The 24,664-nt window shown below is 42.6% G+C and overlaps 2 pseudogenes; both read right to left on the reverse strand.

The window, feature by feature from the left end:
- The window catches only part of LOC128096151 (U4/U6.U5 tri-snRNP-associated protein 1-like), a 306,060-nt pseudogene that overhangs the window by 223,220 nt on the left and 58,176 nt on the right, over positions 1-24,664 (reverse strand).
- LOC128096094 (preferentially expressed antigen in melanoma-like protein 7) lies at positions 10,130-13,944 on the reverse strand (annotated as a pseudogene).

Consider the following 24,664-nt stretch of genomic DNA (forward strand, 5'->3'; position numbering starts at 1 on the left):
GACAACATCCAGGGATTCAGATGTGCTAGGTAGGAGCTCTTCTGCCAGGCATGTCCACTGGACACTGTCAGTTCCAGCACTCAGCAGGTACAGCAGGCAGATCTCCATGTGTTCAAGGTTGTCCTTGTCTACATAATGAATTTTAGAATGGTCAGGGCTAAATGATAGTATCTATCTCTAAAAGGAATAGATAGTCAGTGAACTCAGTGTATGTAAAGGATACAACCATGCTTTCAGGCAAAACTATTTTATTGAAACCTATGGGAAATTGTAATGCCATAGAAGGTGTGGAAAATAATATATCCAGCATTAGGGTCTCCCCAGACATGAAAATGAGAAATCATAGCTGAACAGTAATAACACTGTTATCCCTCTACCAGTTCATTAAATCAGTCAATCGTATACTGGAGAAAGAGATATGTGTTCATATATTACAGATCTTTAAGTGAAGTAGACAGTCAGAAACAGAGAGACAGCAAGACTTGCTTCCCCAATCCCTTTTGCTCATTTTAATGTCATTTAATTTTATCCCCTTCTCTGTATCTATGGTCACTCATATCCTCAGTGCTCTGGGTACCGTTTTCAAATCTCTTTTACTGTCCAAGGGTGAGTCTGTCCTGTTGAACTTAGCCATAAATTGAACATCTTGTTCTCTACATCAATCCCTCTCCCTCAAATCTGAACCAATGGAACAATCTTCTTTCCAAAGTACATCTAAAATGCTTGAATACATATGTTCTAATGAGTCACTTTAGTGATAACTTTCATTTTCCAGAGCCCACAAGTGACCTTTCCTTATTTATTACCAACAGGAAAATAGTGTGGCCTCCAAGTTGAAGATACAGAATCCATGACAATCCAGGCACTTCTTAGCTCACAAATAAGAGAAGCCTTTCAGCTGCCTTATAGACGTGATCGTATCTGTAAATTCAGAACAATGTTGGACCAATCTGTCTAGCAGAACACCACCAATGTCATCATCATAACTTCATCTAGGACAGGGTACCACTCCGGGGTCAACTGTCTCAGTTTGGTAGGGTGTTGTAGTAACTTCTTAAGGCTGTGCACAGACAGGAAGTTGTTCACAAATTTGATCTCAGTGAGTTGGTATCACTGGATCAGGCAGGCAGCAACACAGTGATTTGAAAATCCATGGCCACACCTCCCTTCAGTTCTAGGGTCTGTCTGCACAGTAGCTGTCAGTCTTTCTAGCAGTCTTCATAAAAGTGGATGACTTATATTTAAAAATGTGACATCCCTCAAGTGTTTGAGCTGATGGACACTCAGGCACTGAACCAGATAACTCATATCTGAATCTGATAGCACTGAGTGATTACAAAGGTCTCTAATGGACACTTCAAGCCCTAGAGAGAGACAAAGGAGCTCACCTCAGTAAGTTTTATAGTGATAGAGAGATGGCTATAACTTCAAAGTAGCAGAGGCTAGTTAGGCCCAAGATCATTCTGAGCTCATCATGAAGGTCAAGACCAGGATGCTCCCTGATAGAAAGTTAACAACTCAAGTCTTGTCCTTCTAGGCAGAGAACTGTGACTGTTTCTGCCCCCAGCTCTACAGTTTTCTCTCTACTGTCAAGCAGAAAACAAGACGACTAGATAGATTTGTCAGCAGGAAAACCCATAAGGAACAACCAGGAAACACTTAGTACCATCCCTGGGTGTGCTAACCTTTGGCATGATGAGCCCCACCTCCATAGCACAGTGTTACACTGTGGTCATAATCACTATCACTCATTTCAAATATACTACAGCCACTGCCTGTGCTCAAATAGCCTCTGACCCATGAGGAATCAGAGGCAGCTAGAAACTGTTCATATAGTTCTGGGTACAGAGTTGACGTGGGGCAATGTGCGGTGTAAGTTCTCACACCCTCTGTAGATCTGTGTTCCCTACATCTGGGTCCCTAGCAGAGACCTTTACAAGATCATAGACCCGTAAATGACAGTCTGAGTTTACTAAGGTGACACCTTAGGATGCTAGAGTAGCAGAAACACTACTAGATCAGCTATTCTAAGGTTACACCAATATGAACTCAACAGTGGCTGGAAAGCCACAGGTGTACACTGATGATTAGTGGAGCATAGAATGGCTTTGCGCTGCCCTGTGGGGAAAGCTCTCTATCCGTCCTCACTTGAGCATTTAGTCCAGGTATACATTCAGGAAGCAGCCTCCATTCAAATAGAGATACTGGAGTTTGTTGAGTTGGGAGAACTGGGGAATGATCTTGGTAAAACACCAATCTTTCATCTCTTGGTTTCCAAGATACTCCAAAGGCATGCAGATTTCATGGAAAAGGAGTCTCTGAAGGTTTCTCATCTGACCCAGGTCAGGGCTATCAATGTGAGGGTTCTAGGATCCCAATATACGTTCATATCCAATTCCTGCATGAAGCATGAAACAAATAACTCCAGCAGCTCTAGGAGGTGTTAGGCAGGGATGGCCCAAATGTCCAGATTCTGACACATCTTGTCTCTGCACGGCCCGAAGATAGAAATGTTTTAGGTATTTACAGGGGTGGATGTACTTGAGGGAAATGTTTCTCAACAACACCATCATGGCCTGTTCTCTGCCCCCCCCCCCCCACACACACACATTGGGAAATCTTGGAATGTTGGAAACCTTGTATTGCCCATTGCTCACAATCTGTCTTTCTCATAGCCACAGTTCCCTGAAAGGCCTCGTGGAGATTCATAAGCACCCTTTTAAACTGATCTTCCCTGTTATTCTGCCCAATCACAACCACTACTTCCCCTGAATCCTTCTCCACCTGGAAGTGCTTAAGAGGAGATTCAAATGTGAGCCCCAAACTTTTGTGGGCAATCTTCTACAAATGTCTCTTAAGAACAAAACGAAAGATTCTATACCCAAACAATACTTTGAGTTCAATAATTTGACGTCTTTGGGAGAATGTGTGACATGGAGGCAGGAGTACTTTTACTTTCAAAAGCTTTAGAGCCAGGGATCATGCTGAGCTCTAGGCTGCTCATTAAGAGATTGATTCTGAGAACTGTTAATTTGATGTTTCCTGGGATTCACAGCCATGTTTCCTCAACTATAGCATTATCTTCATTTTCATTTAATGATATGTAATCACTTTGAATTAAACTTCCTAAAAGTTAGTTCTGGAGATGCTGATCTTTAGATCATGTGCATGTCCAGGTTGTCTGAGTCCTTGGATGTTGCATCCTCAGCACTGTAGAAAGAGCAAAAGGCGGTTCAAATTCAGGTCTCAGTACTCAGGAGGTGGAGGTGGAGGCAGAAGGATCAGTGTTTCACAACACTTAGCTCCATAAAGAGTTCAAAGCTAGCCTAGGCTAAGTGAAATTTGATGCTTCAAAACAGTCACACCAAACAAACAAACAAAGCAACACCAACAAAAAATCCAAAATAATAATATGACATGAGAGACTGGCTATCCAGGGTGAAGTGATGTCTCTTGATTGGGGGTGAATGATCTGGACACTGCTATCAGGTAGGTCTTCTAAACCTAGCAGGTCCAGGCAGTCGTACCAGCCCCCAAGGCTCAGAATATCTTGTCTGGCCATTCTGAGCCTTATAGCACCCCCATTCATTTCCTTTGAAGCTCCACCTCTCAGCCACAAGTTGCCACCTGGTTGGATGATGGAGCTTCCAACTTATAATTCTATTTGGAATTTTGCATCTGTAGCTTGAGTGAAATAGATCTCCATGTGGGAAAGTATGAAATCAAAGGTTATGATCAAGGTCCCTGGACCGTCCATGATACTTCTAGACAAACTTTCAGCTCTGGCATTCATTGTCTTTCTTACATTACTACATTTTTTTTTGTTAGATAAGATCTCACACTGTAGCTAAAGTCTATCTGGAACACACAATGTTACCTGAGCTGACCTGTAATTCTCAGTAATCCTCCTGCCTCATTAGAGATTATGTAACAGAATGTGTTCCAGTTGATTAGATCTCTATGAAGTAAAGAGAATGAGATTCCACTGTGGTGAAGGTAAGGATCCATTCCCAGAGTTACTGCCCCAACACTCAAACTTCCTTTCCTTCTTTCTTCCTTTCTTCCTTCTTTTCTTTCTTTCTTTCTTTCTTTCTTTCTTTCTTTCTTTCTTTCTTTCTTTCTTTCTTTCTTTCTTTCTTTCTTTCTTTCTTTTCTTTCTTTCCTTCCTTCCTTCCTTCCTTCTTTCTTTCTTTCTTTCTTTCTTTCCCCTCCTTCCTTCCTTCCTTCCTTCCTTCCTTCCTTCCTTCCTTCCTCCTTTCCCTCGCTTCATTCTTTCTTCCCATACCTGTACCAGTAATGCCCCTGATGGAATTGTTGCCTAGATGAGGCTAGAAAACAGCTGTATTGTCAAGCTGTATTGAGTCATTGATGAGAAATCCACAGTGTATGTGATGTCTGTTACTGGTTCCCACCCCCAAAAAATCAGGCTGGTGTTAAAAAGCCAAGCAGTTGCCTACCGATTCAGGGAAGGAATGGCTGAGAAAACTATAGAGGAAGGTTGTCTCTGTCCTCTTCCTCCATTCACAAAACCCTGGTTCTTTCTCCAGCATTGCATGAGCAAGACACACAGAGACATGCTGGTCACTCCAGAGCTGAGTTTGGGGCCTGAGGTTCAGAGATTCAAGGTCATCTTTGACTTCAGCAAGATTAAATCCAGCCTGGGCTATAAAATAACCTCTCTCACAGAGCAAGGCAGGGCCCATGGCTTTCTGTTGGAAGAGGTGCCGCAGAAAAGGAAGTCAAGAATGAGAGCTGAACCAGAGGTGGCCCCACATGTAGCACAAATCCTAATTGGTCTTATAATGAAAACCTGGAGCCAGATATCTGGGTCAATGCTGAAAGATCAGAGAAGCAGAGCGGTCAGCTGCCTCCCCAATCCTCAGCTGAAAATGCTGAGCTCCTGTCTCTGGAGTCCTCACACTGAGTGGCTCTGAGATCCTGTCTCCTCCCCCTCATGTTCCTGTCTCCCCCTCGCTAGTGCTGGGATTACAGATGGGAGCCACCACCACTGCTTGACTCCGTTTCTCCTTTAGAGAGATTCAACCTCCTGTATCCCAGGGTGGCCTTGAACTCCTGATCTTCCTGCTTCCTCCTCCCCAGTGCTGAGATTAAAGATGTATGCTACAACTACCTGGCCTCTGTAGCTAATCTAGTGGTTGGCTCTGCCCTCTAATTTTGAGGCAAACCTTGTTTGTTAGAGCATACACCCACACACCTTTAATCCTGGCATCTGGGAGACAGAGGCAGGCTCCTTGACTACGTAAAAAGTTTCAGAACACCAAAAGCCACATGGCCAGACCCTGTTTCAAAAACAGATTGGGATTTAGGGGGAAAGGTGGCTCACACGTATTTCAACAGGAGACAGAAATGGTACTGTCAATTCTTCTGGGAAAACAAACAAAAACATCAAAACAAACAATAAGCTAAGCATGGTGTCCACCCTTTTCATTTCAGTGCTCTAGAGAGTGAAGTAGGCTGATCTCTGTGTGTTCAAGGCCAGCCTTGTCTACATAGTGACTTCTAGGCCAGTCATTTCTACACAGTGAGATCCTGTCTTCATAAAAAGTTTTTTGGCTAGATAGGTGGCTCAGGTGTTCAGAGCACAGACTACTCTTTCAGAGGACCTCACTTTAATTCTCACCATCCATATCAGGTAGCACACAAGCATCTCCACCTCCAGATCCAGAGTGACCCAACTCCTTGAGCCTTTGTGTCACCTTCTTCCCTGTGAACATTTCAAAACACAGACAACAACACACACATAATTAAAAACAAAAAACAATCATTTGAAAAGTGGGATAAGTCGAGGGTGTAGGTCAGTGGTAGAGTTCATGCTTAGCATTCATGAGGCCCCAGGTTCAATCCCCGGCACCTCCAGTGCTTTCAAGCTCCTGTAGGTTACCAGCTTTCTTTTCTCTCCAAGAATTTACTATTGCCAGGCAGTGGTGGCTCATGCCTTTAATCCCAGCACTCAGGAGGCAGAGGCAGGTGGATCTCTGTGAGTTTGAGGCCTGCCTGGGCTACAGAGTGAGTTCCAGAAAATGGGCAAAGCTACGCAGAGAAACCCTGTCTCAAAAAAACAAAACAAAAAAAAAAAAGTGGGATAAATGAGCCTATTCCCACATAAATTTAATGAATAAATAAATGAATATATGTGTACTAAAATTAAATAAAGATGATTTCTAAGAGGTATTTTATTAATATACAGAAGACTGGGACAATCTTTTGATTAAAGGTCCAACCGTACTTTGGTGTTTCTAAGGTGGATTCCTTTTATGTACTGCTAGGGTTTGGTCAACCATTTGCATGCCTGGTGCTTGTGGAGGCCAAAAGAGGGTGCTGCACTCCCACAACTGGAAAGGCAGAGAAATTTGAGCCAACATTTGAGTCGTAGAAACTGAACACCTGTCATCTGGAAGAGCATCCAGTGCTCTTAGCTGCAGAGCCATATCTCCATTCCCTCACTTACAAAAGCTTTAAATCCCCTATTTTCTATGATGTTACATGCATGGTAAATGTAAGTTCTTTCCCACTGAACCATACCCTAGGCCTTTTCAGAATTCCTTCAGCAACTCATTTGTATATTCATCCACACATTCATGTTGTTTGAGACTACATTTCATTCTCTAGTGGAGGCTACACTGGGATTCTTGGAGTAGACAGGCAAATACATGGGAACCTGCCTGCCTACATCAGCCGACTGAGATTTTAGTTACAGGCATGAGCCTAAAATAGGGTTTTTGTTGTTGTTGTTGTTTCCTTTTTTTGTCTTTATGAGCAGGGAATAGACATGTATCCAGAGCTAGGCTTTAACTCACACACTGAGCCATGCTGCCTTCCAACAAGAGATACTCCATCCTAAATATCTTAGTGTATCACCAAACCAGGCTCACAACCAAGGTTTGAAACCTTTGCATTGACTGAGAAAAAGAGGGATGGATATGAGTGTGTTTCCTTAGCTGTATGTCATCCCTGTGGATTGCCTGTGAGTAGACTCGGTGGTGTCTGCATGGGGTGACAGATCTCCAGGAGTTTAAGCAGTGGCCCTAGCCTCTAGGATTCTGAGATTCTCCTTTGCCTTCTCTGAAATTTCTTTTTGGTTCCTTGCCTGCTTGATTTTGTGTGTATGCTTTTGTTATAAGAGAGGCTATTCAAGTTTCCCTGGCTAGCAGTCAATGCACAATGTAGCTGAAGGTGACCTTGAACTTTAGGATCCTCCTCTCTTGCCCTCCTAAAAGCAGGAATTGCAGGTATTTGCCACCATGACTCATTTGTGTCAAAATGTCTAAGAATCTTTGGACTCCACACACCCTTTCCTAAAAGTGGCTTTCAGTCCTGACCAGATTCCTGAATCCCCACCCAGATCCTCCTCCAGATGTCCTAGATAGGCTGGGACTGATGGCATCAAATGTGTCATCCAGAGATGGAAGGAATTAGAGATGGGCTGAAGGCAGAAGCTCATCCATTTCCTACCCCACAAGCATTGACTGCAGGTTGCTCATACGTGGCCACAGTATCACAATTTGGAAGGGGAAAGACCTGACTAAGCTACACAAAACCATGTTTCACAGATAGTAATAACTTGTTTTATCTTTTAGACTGGAGAGCACGATTCAGAAGCTACAGTCAGCTGAGGAAGAGGGTCAGTGTCTCAGATCCAGGGCCTTCAGCCCAAGCTGGACCTGGAAGACATGAAACAGGGTGGAGGAGGGCATGATTCCCTCTGAAGGGGATGTCCTCATGGCCATGTTCCTACTTGAGTCACTCTATTATCCTGAAGAACCTCGGTAGCACATGAAGATGGGGCCAGGTTAGAGTTTAGCATGTAGACCCTGGTTGGTGTCATTGTCTCTCTGCCAGTGAATTACCACCCCCACCACCAACCCCGAAGGCCTAAGGTTACACTTGATGCACATGAGATCCACTGGTGTTTTAGGAATTTAGCAGTCACTGTATCTGGGGTAGAGTGAACAGCTGCTTTCTAGAAGTACACTGACCTTGAAGAATCCTTGAAGAAAACAGTGATTGTTTTGCTGAAGGGGCATTGCAGCCATCCCATGACTTTGGTCACAAGGCATATGGGGCACACCTGAAGCTCTTATTTTACTATGTATTGCAAATGATACATAATAAAGGACTAGAGTCGTGGGGGCATGTGATGCTCTCCTTTAGTGAGACATGCAAATTAGATTAGGGTCCTTGGTATAAGGAAATACTTTGTGTAACAATCAATAAAAATGCCTTTGTATGGCTGTTCTGGGTTCAGTCCATCAGAGAAGCTGGACTTTTCTGCTGCCACATAGGCCTTAAAATTTCTTCTTGGAGTGCCTTTTTTTCTCAAACTGAACTTGCTACTTGGTGTACCCTGACACACGACTTCCTGAGAACATGCTGGGCTGGGGGAGTAGACTTTCATAGGTAGAATATAAAACTACTTGGGCAGAGTCAAAATATGTCAATAGCAGAGTGCATACCTGTCTGTGATGTTTGGTCTCTGAGGGCTTTTGTGTTGTAAATAATGTGTAGCATTTTCTAGCAAGTATCCATTGTAAGGGGATCCAGTTTGAGACTCTGCTATGCTGGCAGTCTAGGATGTTCAGGTTTCCCTAGATTTAATTTTTCAATTAAAATTTAAATATTGGGATGGGTTTGTCTATGGCTGGGTATAGCACCTGAGTACAGGTTCCCGGAATATATGGATATCCAGAAGCTGGAGGCCAGAATATATGGATATCCTGAAGCTGGCGATACAAATATTTGTGAACTCACCTAACTTGGCTTCTAGAAACTAAACTCAGGACCCAATATTCTAGGCTTCTTCTTCTATCTACATATTTTAAATATGAGTTTTATTTTGTATGTGTTCACACCAAGCTCATGCAGTGCCTGTAAAGGTCATTCATAACAGGTGTCTGGTTCCTTAGAACTAGAGTTACAGTGGGTTGTGAGCCACCACATAGTTACTTGGACCCTAATCTAGGTCCCAGAAAGGAACAAGTGCTGTTGACTTCTCAGCTGTCTATCCAGCCCTCTTCTTTTGTTTAGAATGTAATAGGCAGTCCTGAAAACGTAACATACAAGCGACACTATACAGATATGGTAGGATATATTAAGGAATATTTATATATGTACATATATGCATGTAATACCAATTAATGACAAACGAGATCATGCTTTTGAACAGCAATGAGGGATATATGGCAAGGTTTTTAAGGAAGAAATGTGTAGTTATATTAGAATCTAAAAAGAATATAAATATATATAATTGGTGAAAGACCTTCACAGTTACATTTGATTGAACTCAGCATCCATTCACAATACTGAACCATGGAATCATTAAGTATGTTCATTTTGTGTGCTTATACATGACAGAACATACTTACCATTACCTGCTTGTGAAGGTCCCAGGTCAATGTTGGGAATCAGCCCTCCCCTTCTATTAAATGGGTGTCCTGGATCAAACTCAGATTGTCAAGGTTGGCCCCATGTACCCTTTACCCATTGAGCAATCTTGACTACCCACATTTTAATTAACCTATCAATGAAGGAAAAACAAAAGTTGTGACACAAACTTCTTTATTGCTACCTGATTATACAGACACAAGGAAACACAATTAGGCTCAGAGACTCATTAACAAAATAAAGACAATTTGCCACTGGACACTTACTATGCAGATCCTAGGGACCGGCAACCCTTTAGGACAGGACAGGGACCTGTGTTGGCATTCTGGCCCGCCCCTGGGAGACCTGCCCTGTGCCTGTTCTGACTTAAAGTCTACTTTTAAGAAAAAACCACCTTCTCCCCTCTCTCTATTCGGAGGTAGGCACCTCTCCAGCTGGAGCTCTCTCCCTCCCTGTCTTTCTCTCTTTCCCTCCCCCATCTCTTCCCCCACCAAATAAAACTCTTCACTGAGCACTGTCTGCCTGGCATCTCTGTCTCTCACCCGCCATGGGTCGCCTTGGCTCCACTCGCCAGGTATTCTGAGTGCTGTATAATGACAGGACCTTTGTCTGTCTCCTGGAGGTGTTAATGTACGGGTGGCCAGCCAGAATGGGGAGCCCTGAAGTATAGTGCCCCACAGTCAGGTGGCCAACAACCTGGGTTTGGTGCTCTCTGTTAGAAACCCCATTAATCTGTAAGAGGAGGGAAGAGCATGAGGAGTTTAAGGCTAGCCTGGGCTACACTGAGAAGACAGAAAGAGAATGTCAGATTAGCTTCAGGTCACTTGGATGCTGAGAAGTCTTAGCCAACAAGAGCTGAGACAAGACAGTATCTTTCCATTCCTGTGTATAGTCAAAGGAATGCCCTGACCATGATCTCGAGGACAAGATTAATGGAGAAGCAGAGAAGCACATCACAGACAGAATATCAGGTTCTCAGCATCTGACCATTACTTTGTATGCAGGAGAAAGGCCCTGAAGAGCCAGTCCTGCCAGGTGGTGGTGGTACACGCCTCTAATCGCAGCTCTTGGGAGGCAGAGCCAGGCCAATCTTTGTGAGTTTGAGGCCATCATGGTCTACAGAGTGAGTTCCAGGACAGCCAGGACTGTTTCACAGAGAAACCCTGTCTCAAGGAAAAAAAAAAAAAAAAAAAAAGAGCCAGTCCTGACAGGAGCTACAGATTGAAATGTAGAACACTCTTTCTGACTCCACAAGACACTTAACCTCACTGTGCTCATCAATGTCAGCCCCCATGTTCTGATCCCACTGCATGCAATTTCATTTCCACCACACTGAGCAGTGTCCAAAACCATGTGTTCTAGGGTCCCCTGAATGAGAGGCCTGTCCCTGTGCCTTCATTTCTTAGTACCCAGAAGGAATTTACAGTGAGCAATCACAAAGTGTTGTCTCCAGTTTATAGAAATAACACTCACAACAGTCCAAACCGGGATTGCTACCGAAGCAGACTGACCTGAGCTGCCTTACATTGACAAGTGTGCTCTTCAGGTAAGCATAACATTGGGAAAATTCCACTACCTTGATATAACCAGAGTGATCACAGACCCCTTTAGGAGCAGGGTACAGCTCCTTGTTCAGCTGGCTTAGATTGGCAGTGTGGTACAGAAGATCTTTCAGGGCATTGATGGAAATTTCATTGTCATAAAGATTGATGCTGGTCAGCAGGGAGCATTGGCTCAGGGCAGGGAGAAGGACCCTGAGGTCAGGGTCCTTCATCCTACAGTCTTTTAATTCCAGGGTCAGCAGAGTGTCTGCAACACTCTGTAAGAAGACTTTGAGAGGCATGAAATTCAAATCACTTAAATTGACACCTCTCAGGTACAGATGTTTAAGCTGACAGTGACCCCACTGGGCAAAGGAATCCAAGTCCGACTGTGAGAAATTGCATAAAGAGATGGACAGGGACTCCAACGGGGTCTTCAGACACCTAGGGAGAGACCAAGGGGTTATTTTCAAACACAGTGGTGGGTTGTCCTAGAGGTAGAGGGGACCACATAGCCAGGGTCAGTATGACCACGGGATGGCCATGAGCATACAGTACAACCCATTAGTCTTCTTTTTCAAATCACACCACTCTTGCCCTAGGGAGTTATCTTCATGGTGCAGACTGGCTCATTCCACAGCTACCTTTCCTGTTCTTCAGTGACAAGCAGAGACCCAGAGTTGCTATGGAGACTATTAGGCTAGAGCTGCCACAGGAAGGAGAAAGATAGGACCCATATGACCATGTCAGGTTGCCTCCTGAAGAGTCATTGACTCCCTGTCACAGTGTCTGCACCTGTTCACTCTCAGCCCTGACTCTGACTCTCACCTCAACTTTTCCATGTCTTGTCCACTTATCCCACTCCTGCTCTCAATAGAGCCTTACACTGTCTGGGAACTAGACTGGGATGTATTCTCCCCGATCAAAACACAGAGTTCACCTGGGAAACTCTGCAGGTCTGAGTCCTCCCTATACAGGGCCCTCTTCTTTTCCTGTTCCTCCACATTAGATCAGACAGGATTGCTATGGAGGAAACCGCAACCCACCCTCCCTAGATCTAACCCACAATCCTGGCCTTCTACCCTGTCAGCTCTGTCCATACAAACTACCCCACTTCATCACTCAGCTTTATAAGTGGTCATGTGGGCCCTTGAATCAGTTAACATGGAATAAGCTCATCCTTACATGTTCATTGTGAAATGCACAGAGGTCTGCAGATACCAGGTGCCCACTGCTCTCTAGTGTATAAAGGAAAGGTTTGCTCTGGTAGCAGGAACTGCTCTCCATCCTTTCTTACCTAAGCAACTGTTTTGTGTGGTCATTGAGGAAATAGACATCATCTATGGTGACATGCTTGAGACGGTTGAGTTTGGAGAACTGAGAAATGATCTTGCGGACACATTTCTCATCCCTGTCAGTGATACTGCCAGTTGCAGGAGCATGGGTGTGGTCTTGAAAGACACGTACTAGCAGGATTTTGTGAAGATTTCTCATCTTCCCGATGAAAGGTACAAAACTGGCCAGTGTGGAGAGATTACCCACTGTGTTCAGTTCCAACTCCTTGATGAACTCCAGCTGTAAAATATGGAAGACCTTCGTGACAGTGTCCCCTTCTTCTGTACCAATCCTCAGCCTCACACAGCACAATTTCAGGGAACCCTTTTTCTCCTGTGCCCATTTCAACAACTGCTTTTGGTATTCATCCGCAGGTAGGTGAAGATCAGTGACAACCTTCAAACACTGCCTCCTCAGTGTGCGTTGAGGAAGAAGGCCCTCCACTAATAGCTTCTCAGGCAAAGTTTCTGTTGAGTGGTTTCCCCCATCTCTTCCAGACAACACATCCCCGAAATCATGGAGCACATTCCTCAAGTCAACCACTTGAAACATCTGCCCTCTGTGGATAAATGAGAAGTGTCAGAAGGTAAGTTGAGACCCAAATCTTTTCTCCATCTCTGATGGAGTTTTCCCCTGCTTATCTCTGTGTTCCTCATGTTCCTGCTTTTCAGTGCTGGGTCTCCAATACAGAACCTCAAGCTTGTCAAGCATGAGCTTTTTGCCTGAGATGCATATTGGGGACCTGTCCTGTTTCCCTGCATTCAGTTGCTCTGGAATTCTGTCATCTAGTATTGTTTTTTGTTGTTGTTGTTTGTTTTGTTTGTTTGTTTTTGTTTTGTTTTTCGAGACAGGGTTTCTCTTTATAGCTTTGGAGCCTGTCCTGGAACTCACTCTGTAGCCCAGGCTGGCCTCAAACTCAGAGATCTGCCTGGCTCTGCCTCCTGAGTGCTGGGATTAAAGGCTTGCACCACCACTGCCTGGCCTTTTTTTTTTCCTGAGACAGGGTTTCTCTGTGTAGTTTTGGTGCCTGTCCTGGATCTTGCTCTGTAGACCAGGCTATCCTCGAACTCACAGAGATCAGCACTCCCCGAGTGCTGGGATTAAAGGCATGTGCCACCACTGCCCAGAATAAACCTATTTTTATTACCTGGTGGAGACAGGGGTACAGGGTCATTCTTCTGTGGCTACATCTGCACCAAGAGCTATCTCATACTTAATTGCTGTTTGCTACAAGGACTCTAGAGCTGTCAAGGCCCCTGCAGCCCTCCAGTATACCAGCCAAAGTCTCTGATCCACCTTTGACCCCATACTCCCTGATCCAAGATGTTCGTTCCATATACGCCAGTGTGTAGCATTTGGCATTATATGGTTATTGCTTACCCGGGGTGAGACTCTCTTTTCAGCCTTGTGCCTACTCCATCCAACATAGCCTGGTAGATCTCCAAGTCAGGGTTCTTTATCAGCAACCCAACAGAAAGGCAAAGGTAGGGACAGTCTGCCACCAGGGCCTAATCATCTCTATTTTTCTCTGAGTGTTGTCCTCCTTCAGCAGTATGGGAAAGAACTCCATTGGCTGGTCCTGCAGAGTAGAGATGTCCAAGGTCTCATTGCTCACTAAGCTTTGCACTGCCAGTTGCAGGAGTGTGGGTGGGGCCTGGAGGCTCATTCTGATGGATGTTAAGGGAGATGATCCTGGGGAAGAATTTAGGAGAAAATATATTTTCAGTCTGTCTTATGAAGATTTCTCCCCCTCACAGTGAGCATCTGTCACGACTCTGGCCTTGATGGAGACTTGGGTTTACTCACTACAGCACTCTTTGGCAGTCTCAGAGGCAAATGCTGCTACCCTGGTAGCATGTGGGGCCTCTCACAATCATTCACATTCACCAGTGTCCCATCCAGTTCCAACCTTTGCTACTCTGAGTCCCATACCCCTTTGGAAGGGGGAAACCGGGAAGGAAAAATCTAAGCTCCGTTTCTTATGGCAGAAAGGATACTAACCCCTTTTCAGAGACAATGGAAGTATTATATGTAGAACCTACCCATATTAGGCTTTCAATAAATTGATCCTGCCTGGCAAAGACTGAGAAGAATCTGTGAAATGGGAGCATTGCTTTTAATTTTCAAAGATTCAGAGCCTGGTTTAGGGAACGTAGCTATGTCAGACAACTTTGGAGTATAGAGTTCCCTGGGTAAGTGCTAGGGGGCTAGTGGGGTATCATGTCCTTCTAGTAACTTACTTGTTTTTGTTGAGACAGGGTCTCACTGTGTAGCCCACAGTTGGCTATGTAATCCAAGCTGGACTCAACTCTCACTAAGATCCTAAAATTGTACACTAGCCAATCTGATGTGACCTTAATGCTTAGCATGTTCTGAATCAAACATTGCTTTTCAAATACTGCATGATGTCTGTCTGGTTGGCAAGAAACTAAAATTTCATTACTGTAGAGACAGATGCAGGAGGATTCCATACAGTCTAGTCCATACTTTAAGTTTGAGGTTAGGCCAGTATTAGAGGCTTCAAAAATAACCCAAATAAGCAAGAATGGCATAGATTGATGAGTTCCTTTGTTTTTGCCTGAGATTGTTTGGTACTGGGGTTTGATCCAGGCCCTGGCTTTGTGGTAGACAAGTGCTTTACCACTGAGCTGCATTCAACTTAATCATTTCTGAATTTTATAGAGAACAAGTCACTCCATGGACCCCAGGCTATCCTAGAACAGGGAATGGTTTCCCCTCACATCTCCAGTGCTAGGATAACAGCATTGTGCAATCAGCCTACTTGGCTTCTGTTTATGTCAGTCTGAGGAGTGAACTTGTCCAATTGACCAGGCTGAAGCAACTGCATCCAATAAGCACTGTCCAAAAACATCACGGTGTCTTGTGGCCCCTCTGAAAAATCCATCCCCAGGCTTTTTTAAAAGACACTGTCAATAATTATTTCAATTAGCTGGGTGGTGATGGCATATGCCTTTAATCTTAGGACTTGAGAGGCAGAGCAGCCCGGGTTACAGAGTGAGTTCTAGGACAGCCAGGGTTACACAGAGAACCCTGTCTCCAAACACAAAATAATTTCTTTTCAATGAAATCACAAAACTGCCACCTGTGAAGTCTAATTCCTGGGATTACAAACACATTCAATAACAGTGAGACCATAACTGAAACCAGCATAGCAGAGAAACACGGACAGAGCTATCAGGAGTACAAGACCAGCCTGGGCTGGTGAAACCTTGTCTCGAAAACCCTCAAAGAACTGAACAACCTAAAATGTAAATTACAGTCTATCAGTTATCTCATTAAAACCAACTAAATCTCTGGATGGAGGTGGTACACACCTTTAATCCCAGCACCAAGGAGCCAAACCGTAGGTAAATCCCTGTGAGTTCAAGGCCAGAATGTTCTGAGTTCTACAGAATGAGTTCAAGGACAGCCAGTGCAACACAGAGAAACTCGGTCTCGAAAATCAAACAAACAAAAAGCTTAACTAAATCAAGACTAACACACAAACAAAAAATCCCAGCCTGCCTCCTGAAGGAATTTATTTCAATTTTAGAAAATATTTGTTGATTTTATGAGCTGGATATGAAGTAACAGGTCTGTGACCTCCATTCCACCTCTTGTGAGGTACAAAGACGAAGACTGCTCCTTCAAAGTCAGACTGAATTACAGAGAGTCATGACCTAATGAGATTCCATCCCAAATAGAAGTTCTAAAATGAACACCTATTTTGTTCTTTGTTTTAGTGTTTTCAAGACAGGCTTTCTTTGTATAGCCCTGGTTATCCTGGAACTCGCTCTGTAGACCAGGCCAACCTTGAACTCTCAGAATCACCTGCCTCTGCCTCCCATGTGCTGGGATTAAAGGCATGTGCCACAGCCACTAGCTATAAGCACATATTATTCCATAATTGGGAAGTGGAGGCCGGAAGATAGTTCAAGGTCATCCTGTGTTACATATAATCTCTAGGTCAACATATTCTATATTGTTATCCTGTTACCAAACACTAGAGGAATTTTATAATACAGTTAGTTCTGATCTCCACACTCAGGAGGATCAGGCCAGTGAATTCCTGCAGGTTTGAGTCTAAAGAGGACTAGAGAACCAGACTACTTCCAAAAGCAAAGAAACAAATTTTCAATGTGCACCAAGCAAAGCTTATATCAAGGCACTGAGAACCTCCCAACAGGAATCCCAGATGTTGGGGGCTGAAGCAGAGGACCTGCCAGGGATTCAAAAGTTCATGGTTTACAGAATGAGGCCTTGTCTCAAAATTAAGCAACACGAGGTAAGTAGTTGATAAGAATCAGAAAATGGTGGAGCATGAAAGTCATTCCAGCACTCAGGAGGATCTTGATTCCCAACCCAGTGCAGCTACCTAGCCAGGTCTAGGAGAGTCTGTGCAGCACAATGAGGGCCTGTCTCAACACCCAAAATTAAACCAAGGGAACACAGAGGCCATTGGAGAAGAGAGCAGACCTGGATTTGGAAGCCCAAATGTCTTCTGTCCATGTGAAGAGAGTGATTTCTGTGTGCCCTGCACTGTCTTGTGTCTAAAATGTCTCTCAACAAGTTGGAGTGTCCTGATGGAGGTAAAGGACTTACCTGGCCTGGACATGGGTGACAGGCTCCAGAGCTCTGAGTGTCTTCTCTGTGGGAGCCCGTTCTCGGGTTCCTCGTGGCTTTACCCAGCAGGTCTGCATAGAGGATGATTAGACCACGGGCCTGAGTGCAGGTGTCTGAGATGGTCTGCACTTGGGTGTGCTGGGGGAGGAGGTCTTTTGCTCCACCCCTTGGCATCTCTATAAAAACCCTGGGGCAGAGACAGGAAAAGGTTCCAGGCCCTCTTGAGGCTATCCTTTAGTTTCTATCTGTTTATCTCTGCAAGATTCTCCGCAATAAATCCTTCTAGTTAATATTTCCTGCTGCTCGCACTCAAGAAAACTCTGGGGAGCTGTGGGGTTGGTGGGTAAACGCCCCACAGAAAGGCGCCATGAACAGGGACTAAAGAAAAAAGAAAAAAAGGGACTAAAGAAAAAAAGGGAGATTAAAAGGGGGACTAAAGACAAATGAACAGGGACTAAAGACAAAGTAATAGGGACTAAAGATAAAGGAAAATAATCGTTTTATTACAGAGTTTTTGGTGAAAGTGCTGAGTCAGCCCTGCCAGTGGAAAGGCATGCCAGTGTTATGGAAAATATATATTTTTTATATATATTGAAAGGCAGGGGTTTTATCCTCGAGAGAAAAGGAAAGCGGACTGGAAGGATGTCCGATGCTGCAGCGCAATTCTCTTCTGTCAAAATTTTCTATCTTCTATCCCTTTCTCTATTTCTATCTGAAAATTAAGTATAAGATATAGTGTAGTAATATAGTGTAGGAAAAACTTAGAAGTGTAAGATCGTGTAGAAAAAAATAAGGCAACTAGACAGAAAAACTCTACAATTTTCTAACTTTGGGGGCTATAAACGCAAACTGGGAAAACTTTCTTTGGACTTTTTGGGTAGTAAAAAAGCTCTTCTTTGAGCTTATGGGGAAGAATAAGTTTCCTATGGAAGCTTTTGTCCTGGGCACAGCTGAAATGCTAAATCCAAGCAGCAGGAGAAGGTGTTTTCTCCCTGAAGCAAAAATGGGGGTGTAATCCAAAAAGTTTAAAGTTGGGAAGTTTTAGGAAAAGTTGGTCTTTCTCTCTTGGGGAAAAAAATCTCTCTCTTAAACTAAAAGCTTTTCTTGGAAAGTTTGGGGGAAAATCTCTCTAAAAAGCCTTCATCTTTCTCAAAAGCTCTTAAACTTAAAAACTAAAGCCTTTAACTTTCTCAAAAGGGCTAAAATTAGAATCACCTGAAGATATTAGTATGGGGACCACCTGTGATTAGCTCAAAGGGGAAACCACAAACCTCTGAAGACAGTAAAACCTAAGTTCTTTTAAGCTTTAAAAATCCTCCCTGCAATGCAGAAGGCAGGGACAAGTTCCTAAAAACCTCTTCTAAGCTGTCTCTTCAAGCTAGTAAAAGACAGTGGGTCAGAGTACCCTGAGGGAAATGCTTGGGAGAGTGTGGGTAAAGAGCTACAGAGAGCCCAAAAGGGCAGGAAACTTTACCTGAGGAAAAGAAAAAAGCCAAGCTTATCAATTACAGCCGAGCTGAGGCATCAAGGGTTTTGTTTTTGAGTGAGCATTTCAGAATGAAAAGGTGCTCCTAATCGTCCTAATGCAAAGATCCCCTGAAGTATGGCATCCTCGCTTCTGACCAAAAACCCAGAGGCCACTGGCCAGCGTCTCTGAGTTGGAGTGCATTTCGGGGATACTAGGGTTCCTGCAGTGGTAAACTTCCTGGAGCACAGAGCTGAGGCAGGAAGGTGCAGGACCCAGGGGAAGATGGCTAATGAACAAAGCAAGCTAAAGCCGGTGGGAACGGCACAGTTGTCCACTTTCCTACAAGTCCCGGGTTGATAGGTCCACAGCTGCAAAAAGAAATCTGAGAAAAACTTTCCTATCAGAGAAAGGGCCTTTCTGGGAAAACAGTAAAGCTGAACTTTGTCTGAAGCAGTTGTGCTGCTGAGTCAGAATGCTGTCTGGGGAAAGAGCCCAGCCAGGGCAGAACGGAACTATCCAGGAGTAAAGCTTTCTTTTCTGTCAGAAAAAGCATCTCTTTGAGAAAAGCTTTGTTTCAACTAACTCCCAGTGAGATGAGAGAGTGTAGGGCTGAGGGGTGATTGCCTCTGGCATAAGCTCTGTCCTTGAGCACCCAGACAACCAAATGCAACCCACTGGGGGACTGGGCCAGGTGAAGGCCTGATGAGGCAAAACACCTGTCCTAATGGGAGTTTAGAAATGTCAAAAACCTCCCTTGTTAGATTTTCAGTCTGTACGCAAACCACACAGACCCCAAAAACAGAAACGGACAAAAAGCCCCTACCTTCAGGAGCAGGGAAAGCCACCACTGTAGTGTCAGAAACTGTTTCTGGGGTAGAGGGGATAAATTGAGACCAAACTGGGAACTGTCTGGGAGAAAGACTCTGAAGAAACAGAGAAGGGACATAATCCTCCCTAGAAAAATATATGACCTGAAAAAGCTGCTAGAATTTGAGGTAGATTCGGGGGGAGAAAAAAAGTCCCTACCTCCAAGGGCAGCTAGCAGAGGTACAGAGCTGCAGACAGATACCTGAAGCTCTGCATCTGGGGGGGGGGGGGGGGGGGGGTTAGGAAGGAACAAGCAAAATGAGATACATCAGTGGGAGAAAATCTCTCTGAAGGAGCTATGGAAAAGCTGTTGTAAATGATCTTGTTTTTCACTGACTGGCTAAGGCAAACACAACCCCAAGGAAAGTTGCTATCAGAAATTGCGCACCTCAATGCGCGCTAATGAGGCAGATGCAGTTCTGATTTTGGGGGCCAGTGTCAAATGAAGGAGAAACACCTGTTAAAGCCAGCTGAGGAGAGACCAGAAACCTCCCAATGTCCCATAATTGAAAATGTAAAATGCTTGTTCAAATCTTCTGTTGCAAAAGCAAAAAACTTTGTTCAAACCTCCCGGGCAAGAATTTGTAAGCAAGTCTGGTAAAAGAGAACCAGTTGACTCTCAGACCCAAAAAGAACTATGGGAAATGACTGATATAAGGGACTGATATAATTATGGACTGATATAAGGGAAATGCATTCTGGGAAAGGTAGTTTTTCCGCTAAAGATGGCGACATTGCCCTGAAACACTTTTGTCAGCTCGAAAATACATTCATGGTAAACTTAAAATACAGCTTTTAAAAGAATAAGGAGGAAAATTGTCTAAGGGATTAAGTGTCCATTCCAATGAAAAATTGAAAGGATACGGAACTAGGTGCTTCTCGCTTTGGGGCTCCATTAGTAAAATGCCTTATTTACCCTAATAGCTGTGCAAAGTTTTTACAGTAGTTGGATGACAAAAAAGCTACCTTTACGAGCAAACAAGTCACTTTAAAATCCTTAAAATAAGGGAAAGCAGTTTATACACTAAACGTTGTCTTAGATATGAAGAAACTTATGTTGAAATTAGAAAAGTTCTTTGCCTTTTGAACAAACTGCCTGCAATGAGTAATTCCTTTGCAAATCTAATTAAGGGGATAAGAAACAGGCATTCAAAAAAGAAATGACTGCTTTATAGATGGGAAACAAACTTCAGAAAAATCTGTCTTAAAAAAATAGTTGCTTCACCTGACAGTTCCTTATAAGAAATCAATGCTAAATATCACAGCTGCTAATATCAGGAGTTAAAGCTAATGAAGTGAAAATACTAAATCCTGAAAATGCTTTTTCTCAAAGTAAGCTAATGAAGGATACGTTTCATGAAAGAACATCTATGTTCTTGACTCCTTTGAATAGTAACAGTTTTGGTGAAAATATTGGAACTAACAACAATCAAGTCAAAATGTTTCAACAAATTCAAGATGCTATTCACAAAAAGAAAGCTTTGTGGGCCATATTAGAGCTCACTCCAATCTTCCTGGTCCTTTAGCTGAAGGTAATGCAATGGCTGATAAGTTAACAAAGATAGTAGCATTATCCCAAGTGGAAATGGCTCAACAGTCACATGCTCTTCATCATCAAAATAGTTAAACGATGTGGGATATGTCCAAAATATTTTCTCTCACTTAGGGGTAAACCCTTGAGGTCTTCTTCCTAATCATCTATGGCAAATGGATGTTACTCATATTGCAGAATTTGGCAAATTAAAATATGTACATGTGACCATTGACACTTATTCAGGATCTCTACTGGCTAGTGCACAATCTGGGGAAGCTAATAAACATGTAATTATGCGCTGCTTGAAGTGTTTTTCGTTTATGGGTATACCAAAAATTATTAAAACTGATAATAGTTCTGGATATAGTAGTAAGGCATTTCAACAGTTTTGTACTCAATGGGAAATTGTACATAAAACAGGTATTCCTTATAATCCTCAGGGACAAGGTATTGTAGAAAGGGTTCATAGCAGTCTTAAAAAAATACAACTTCAAATAATAAAAATAAAAAAGGAAGAAATTTACCCACAAACTCCACATAACACATTAAATCATGCTCTTTTTGTTCTGAACTCTTTGAATATGAATGTCTATGAACAGTCTGCTGCAGACAGATTTTGGCACAGTGGCACCCAAGCGACTTTTGCTCAAGTGAAATGGAAAGATTCCCTACTCAGGGTTATGGAAGGGTCCTGATCCTGTTTTAATATGGGGTCGAGGACATGTTTGTGTTTTTTCACAAGAGGAGAATGAAGCTCAGTGATTATAGGAGCATTTGGTAAGGAGCGTGGAACTAAGGAAGGTCAGCTCCAATGACGTTCCTATAAAGGAACCAGAATGAAAGTGGCTCGATTAGTTTTTCTGAGGATTTGTCACTGGTTAATGCAAACAGTGAGGAAATAGAGTTCGGAGCTGTGCCGCTTTTGGCTTTACTAGCTCCTTTAGAAAAATACTTTTTATCAACTAATAGCTGTGCATTATTTGGCGAAGAGCTTTACAGCAGCTAAATATGGTAATTTCACCCTCAGTGTGAAGTGAAGTTTTTCGGTAGAGCAAACCAAAAGTACTGCTGTAATAGAAACGTTTGTCTGAATTTAAGTACTTAGGGGAACTACTATGAATTTGGGTGAAGGGACAGCCTCTAGTTAAAAACTATCTACTGCTGACAGTGCATCTATGCAGGTCCAGAACTGCTGAGAGAACTGGCAATTTTGGAGTGTGACTTTGTCCTGGGAAGGTTACAGTCCACTAGCAACAACTATCACAATTCTATACCAACAACACTCACTAAATCCCAGTGCTTTATAACAAAGCTGACTACAAACTCTAAACTTTAGAAATGATGTACGTACTTCCTGTCTAGTTAAGAGAATCTAATAGAGATAGTGATAATAATTAAGAGTAAGAAGTAGAAAGACGAAAATAAGATGTGAGTTTGTGGAAATTATTCTGTTTTGTTAGATCTGTGTTAAGAAATCTTTAGGTGTTTGCTAAGTTAAATATATCCTAATGGTAGCCCTATATAAGTTTGTAAAATAGATCTATAGAGTTCCTTTAAGAATATAAGCTTGCAAGAAGTATCTAAGGTAGTCTTAAGATATGTAGTAATAAGCTTGTAAGGAGTAAAGATACTAGTTGTAAATGTAAGTTTAAATAAGAAACAAGATAAGAAGTATATAAGAATAAGAAATACATTTGCTAAAGTAGTTCTATAGTTCCCTTAAAGAGTATAAATAAGTAGATGTTGATGTTATATGTAAATTTGTAAAAAAAAAAGTGTGTTAAGTGTGAATCTATTCTTAATGTATATGGTGAAAGAACCTGAGACACAGAAGGTAGTGTCCTAGCAGACTCCAGAAGCCGCTAAGAAGCTAAGAAAGGCGGACGCCAGAACCAGCACAACAAGGCATCCACAGCTGAGATCCATGAAAAATCAACGCAACACGGAAAAACCTGAGCTAACATCAAAAACGGTGCGGTTTAGAATACTACTGTACCTAAGAAGGTAGTCTGTCTTGAGAATAAAAGTTCAGAGACACTTGTTTGAACAAAAATTGTTAACTGCAAAAAGTTTTGGTTGAAAAACGTCTCTTCATATTTGGAAGTGAAAGCCTGATACCAAAATTTACTTTTTTGAACTTTTTGAACTTAAAATGAGAAAACTACAAAAATTTTTGTTATGGATTTATTATTATTTGGGAGGCTGATACCAGAATTTATCATTTGAATTTTAAGACTTAAGAAATGAAATAAACAATAGAGATGTCATTGCAATGGGACAATTTTGAGTTTATTCATAGTAATGACCTAGGAACTGTTTGCTGGAATTGGGTTAAAAATGGAACTGTTTAAATGAAAAAATTTATTTCTACCTAGAATCAAGATGCAGTTTTGTGTATGCATATATGCTTTATTAACTGGTGATTCATGAATTGTTTTGTGGAACTGTTTATGTAAAAATGGAATTACTTATGGAACTGGTTTTGAGTTACAAATGGAACTTTTTAAACAGAAGTTTGGGTTTTATAACTAGGCTTGAGATTTTGCTTAAAAAATTATAAAAGGGGGGCTGGAGAGTTGGCTCAGCGGTTAAGAGCACTGGCTGTTCTTCCAGAGGTCCTGAGTTCAATTCCCAGCAACCACATGGTGGCTCACAACCATCTGTAATGAGATCTGGCGCCCTCTTCTGGCCTGCAGGTGTACACGCAGGCAGAACATTGTATACATAATTAATAAATACATCTTTAAAAAAAAATATAAAAGGGAGAGTTAATATTCTTTAGTCTATTTAGTTTAAAAAATATTTTCTTTGAGTGGATTAATGTCTTGTTAGTAAGAAATGCAAATGGGGTATACTAAGAGACTACTTTTAAAGAGTGTAAAGAGTTTTACTAAGAAACTGCTTTTGGATGTTTTGATAAAAGTTTTCAAAGTGTTAATGGTTAGATTGAAAATATTGCTTTTCAATATGGGTTTGTAGGAATTGTATGAGTTTGGGTTCCTCTAACTAGGTTTGAGACTTTGTTTAAAAAATTATAAAAAGGAGGAGTTATGAGATTGAATTATGTTTGCAGAAACCTATTGATATTAATGCACCCTGGTTTTGTGGAGTTAAGGAAATATTTAAGTTTGATATGAATCCATTGAAGTTTTTCCTATGTTCTGTTAGCAAGAAAATTCAAATGATTGAGTGAAAGTTCTAAGACGGAGAAAATTGTTAACTATATATAGTACCATATATGCTAATTCAAATGGTTCTGTTAAGAGTTTGCTTTGAGTTGTAAGATTGAGAGAATTGTGACTATGTATAGCAATATTTATGTTAACCTGTTAATGGTAATGATGAAGCTAAAGGACTCTTTAAGTTTGTAGTCGCCTTAAGAGTTTTTGGTTTAGGCCGGGAGGTGGTGGCGCACGCCTTTAATCCCAGCACTGGGGAGGCAGAGCCAGGCGGATCTCTGTGAGTTCGAGGCCAGCCTGGGCTACCAAAAAAAAAGAGTTTTTGGTTTAGAAAGGGCTTGAGGCAGTTAAGATTGCTGTAGTCACCTTGGACCTAATTCAAAAGAGAAATGCCATCTTTATCATCCTCTACTCCCACATTGGGAGGTGTAACAGTTATGGAGATTGCTGTAAGCCATTAATAGTTATTTTTTATATATTAAGAAAGGGGGACCTGTGGGAGCCCGTTCTCCGGGTTCCTCGTGGCTTTACCCAGCAGATCCGCATAGAGGATGATTAGACCACTGGCCTGAATGCAGGTGTCTGGGAAGGTCTGCACTTGGCTGTGCTGGGGGAGGAGGTCTTTTGCTCCACCCCTTGGCATCTCTATAAAAACCCTGGGGCAGAGAGAGTCGGGCCTGTTGGAAAAGGTTCCAGGCCCTCTTGAGACTATCCT

The sequence above is a fragment of the Peromyscus californicus genome, unplaced genomic scaffold, assembly GCF_007827085.1.
Source record: "Peromyscus californicus insignis strain IS unplaced genomic scaffold, ASM782708v3 Scaffold_5__1_contigs__length_169319896, whole genome shotgun sequence".
Lineage (NCBI taxonomy): Eukaryota > Metazoa > Chordata > Mammalia > Rodentia > Cricetidae > Peromyscus > Peromyscus californicus.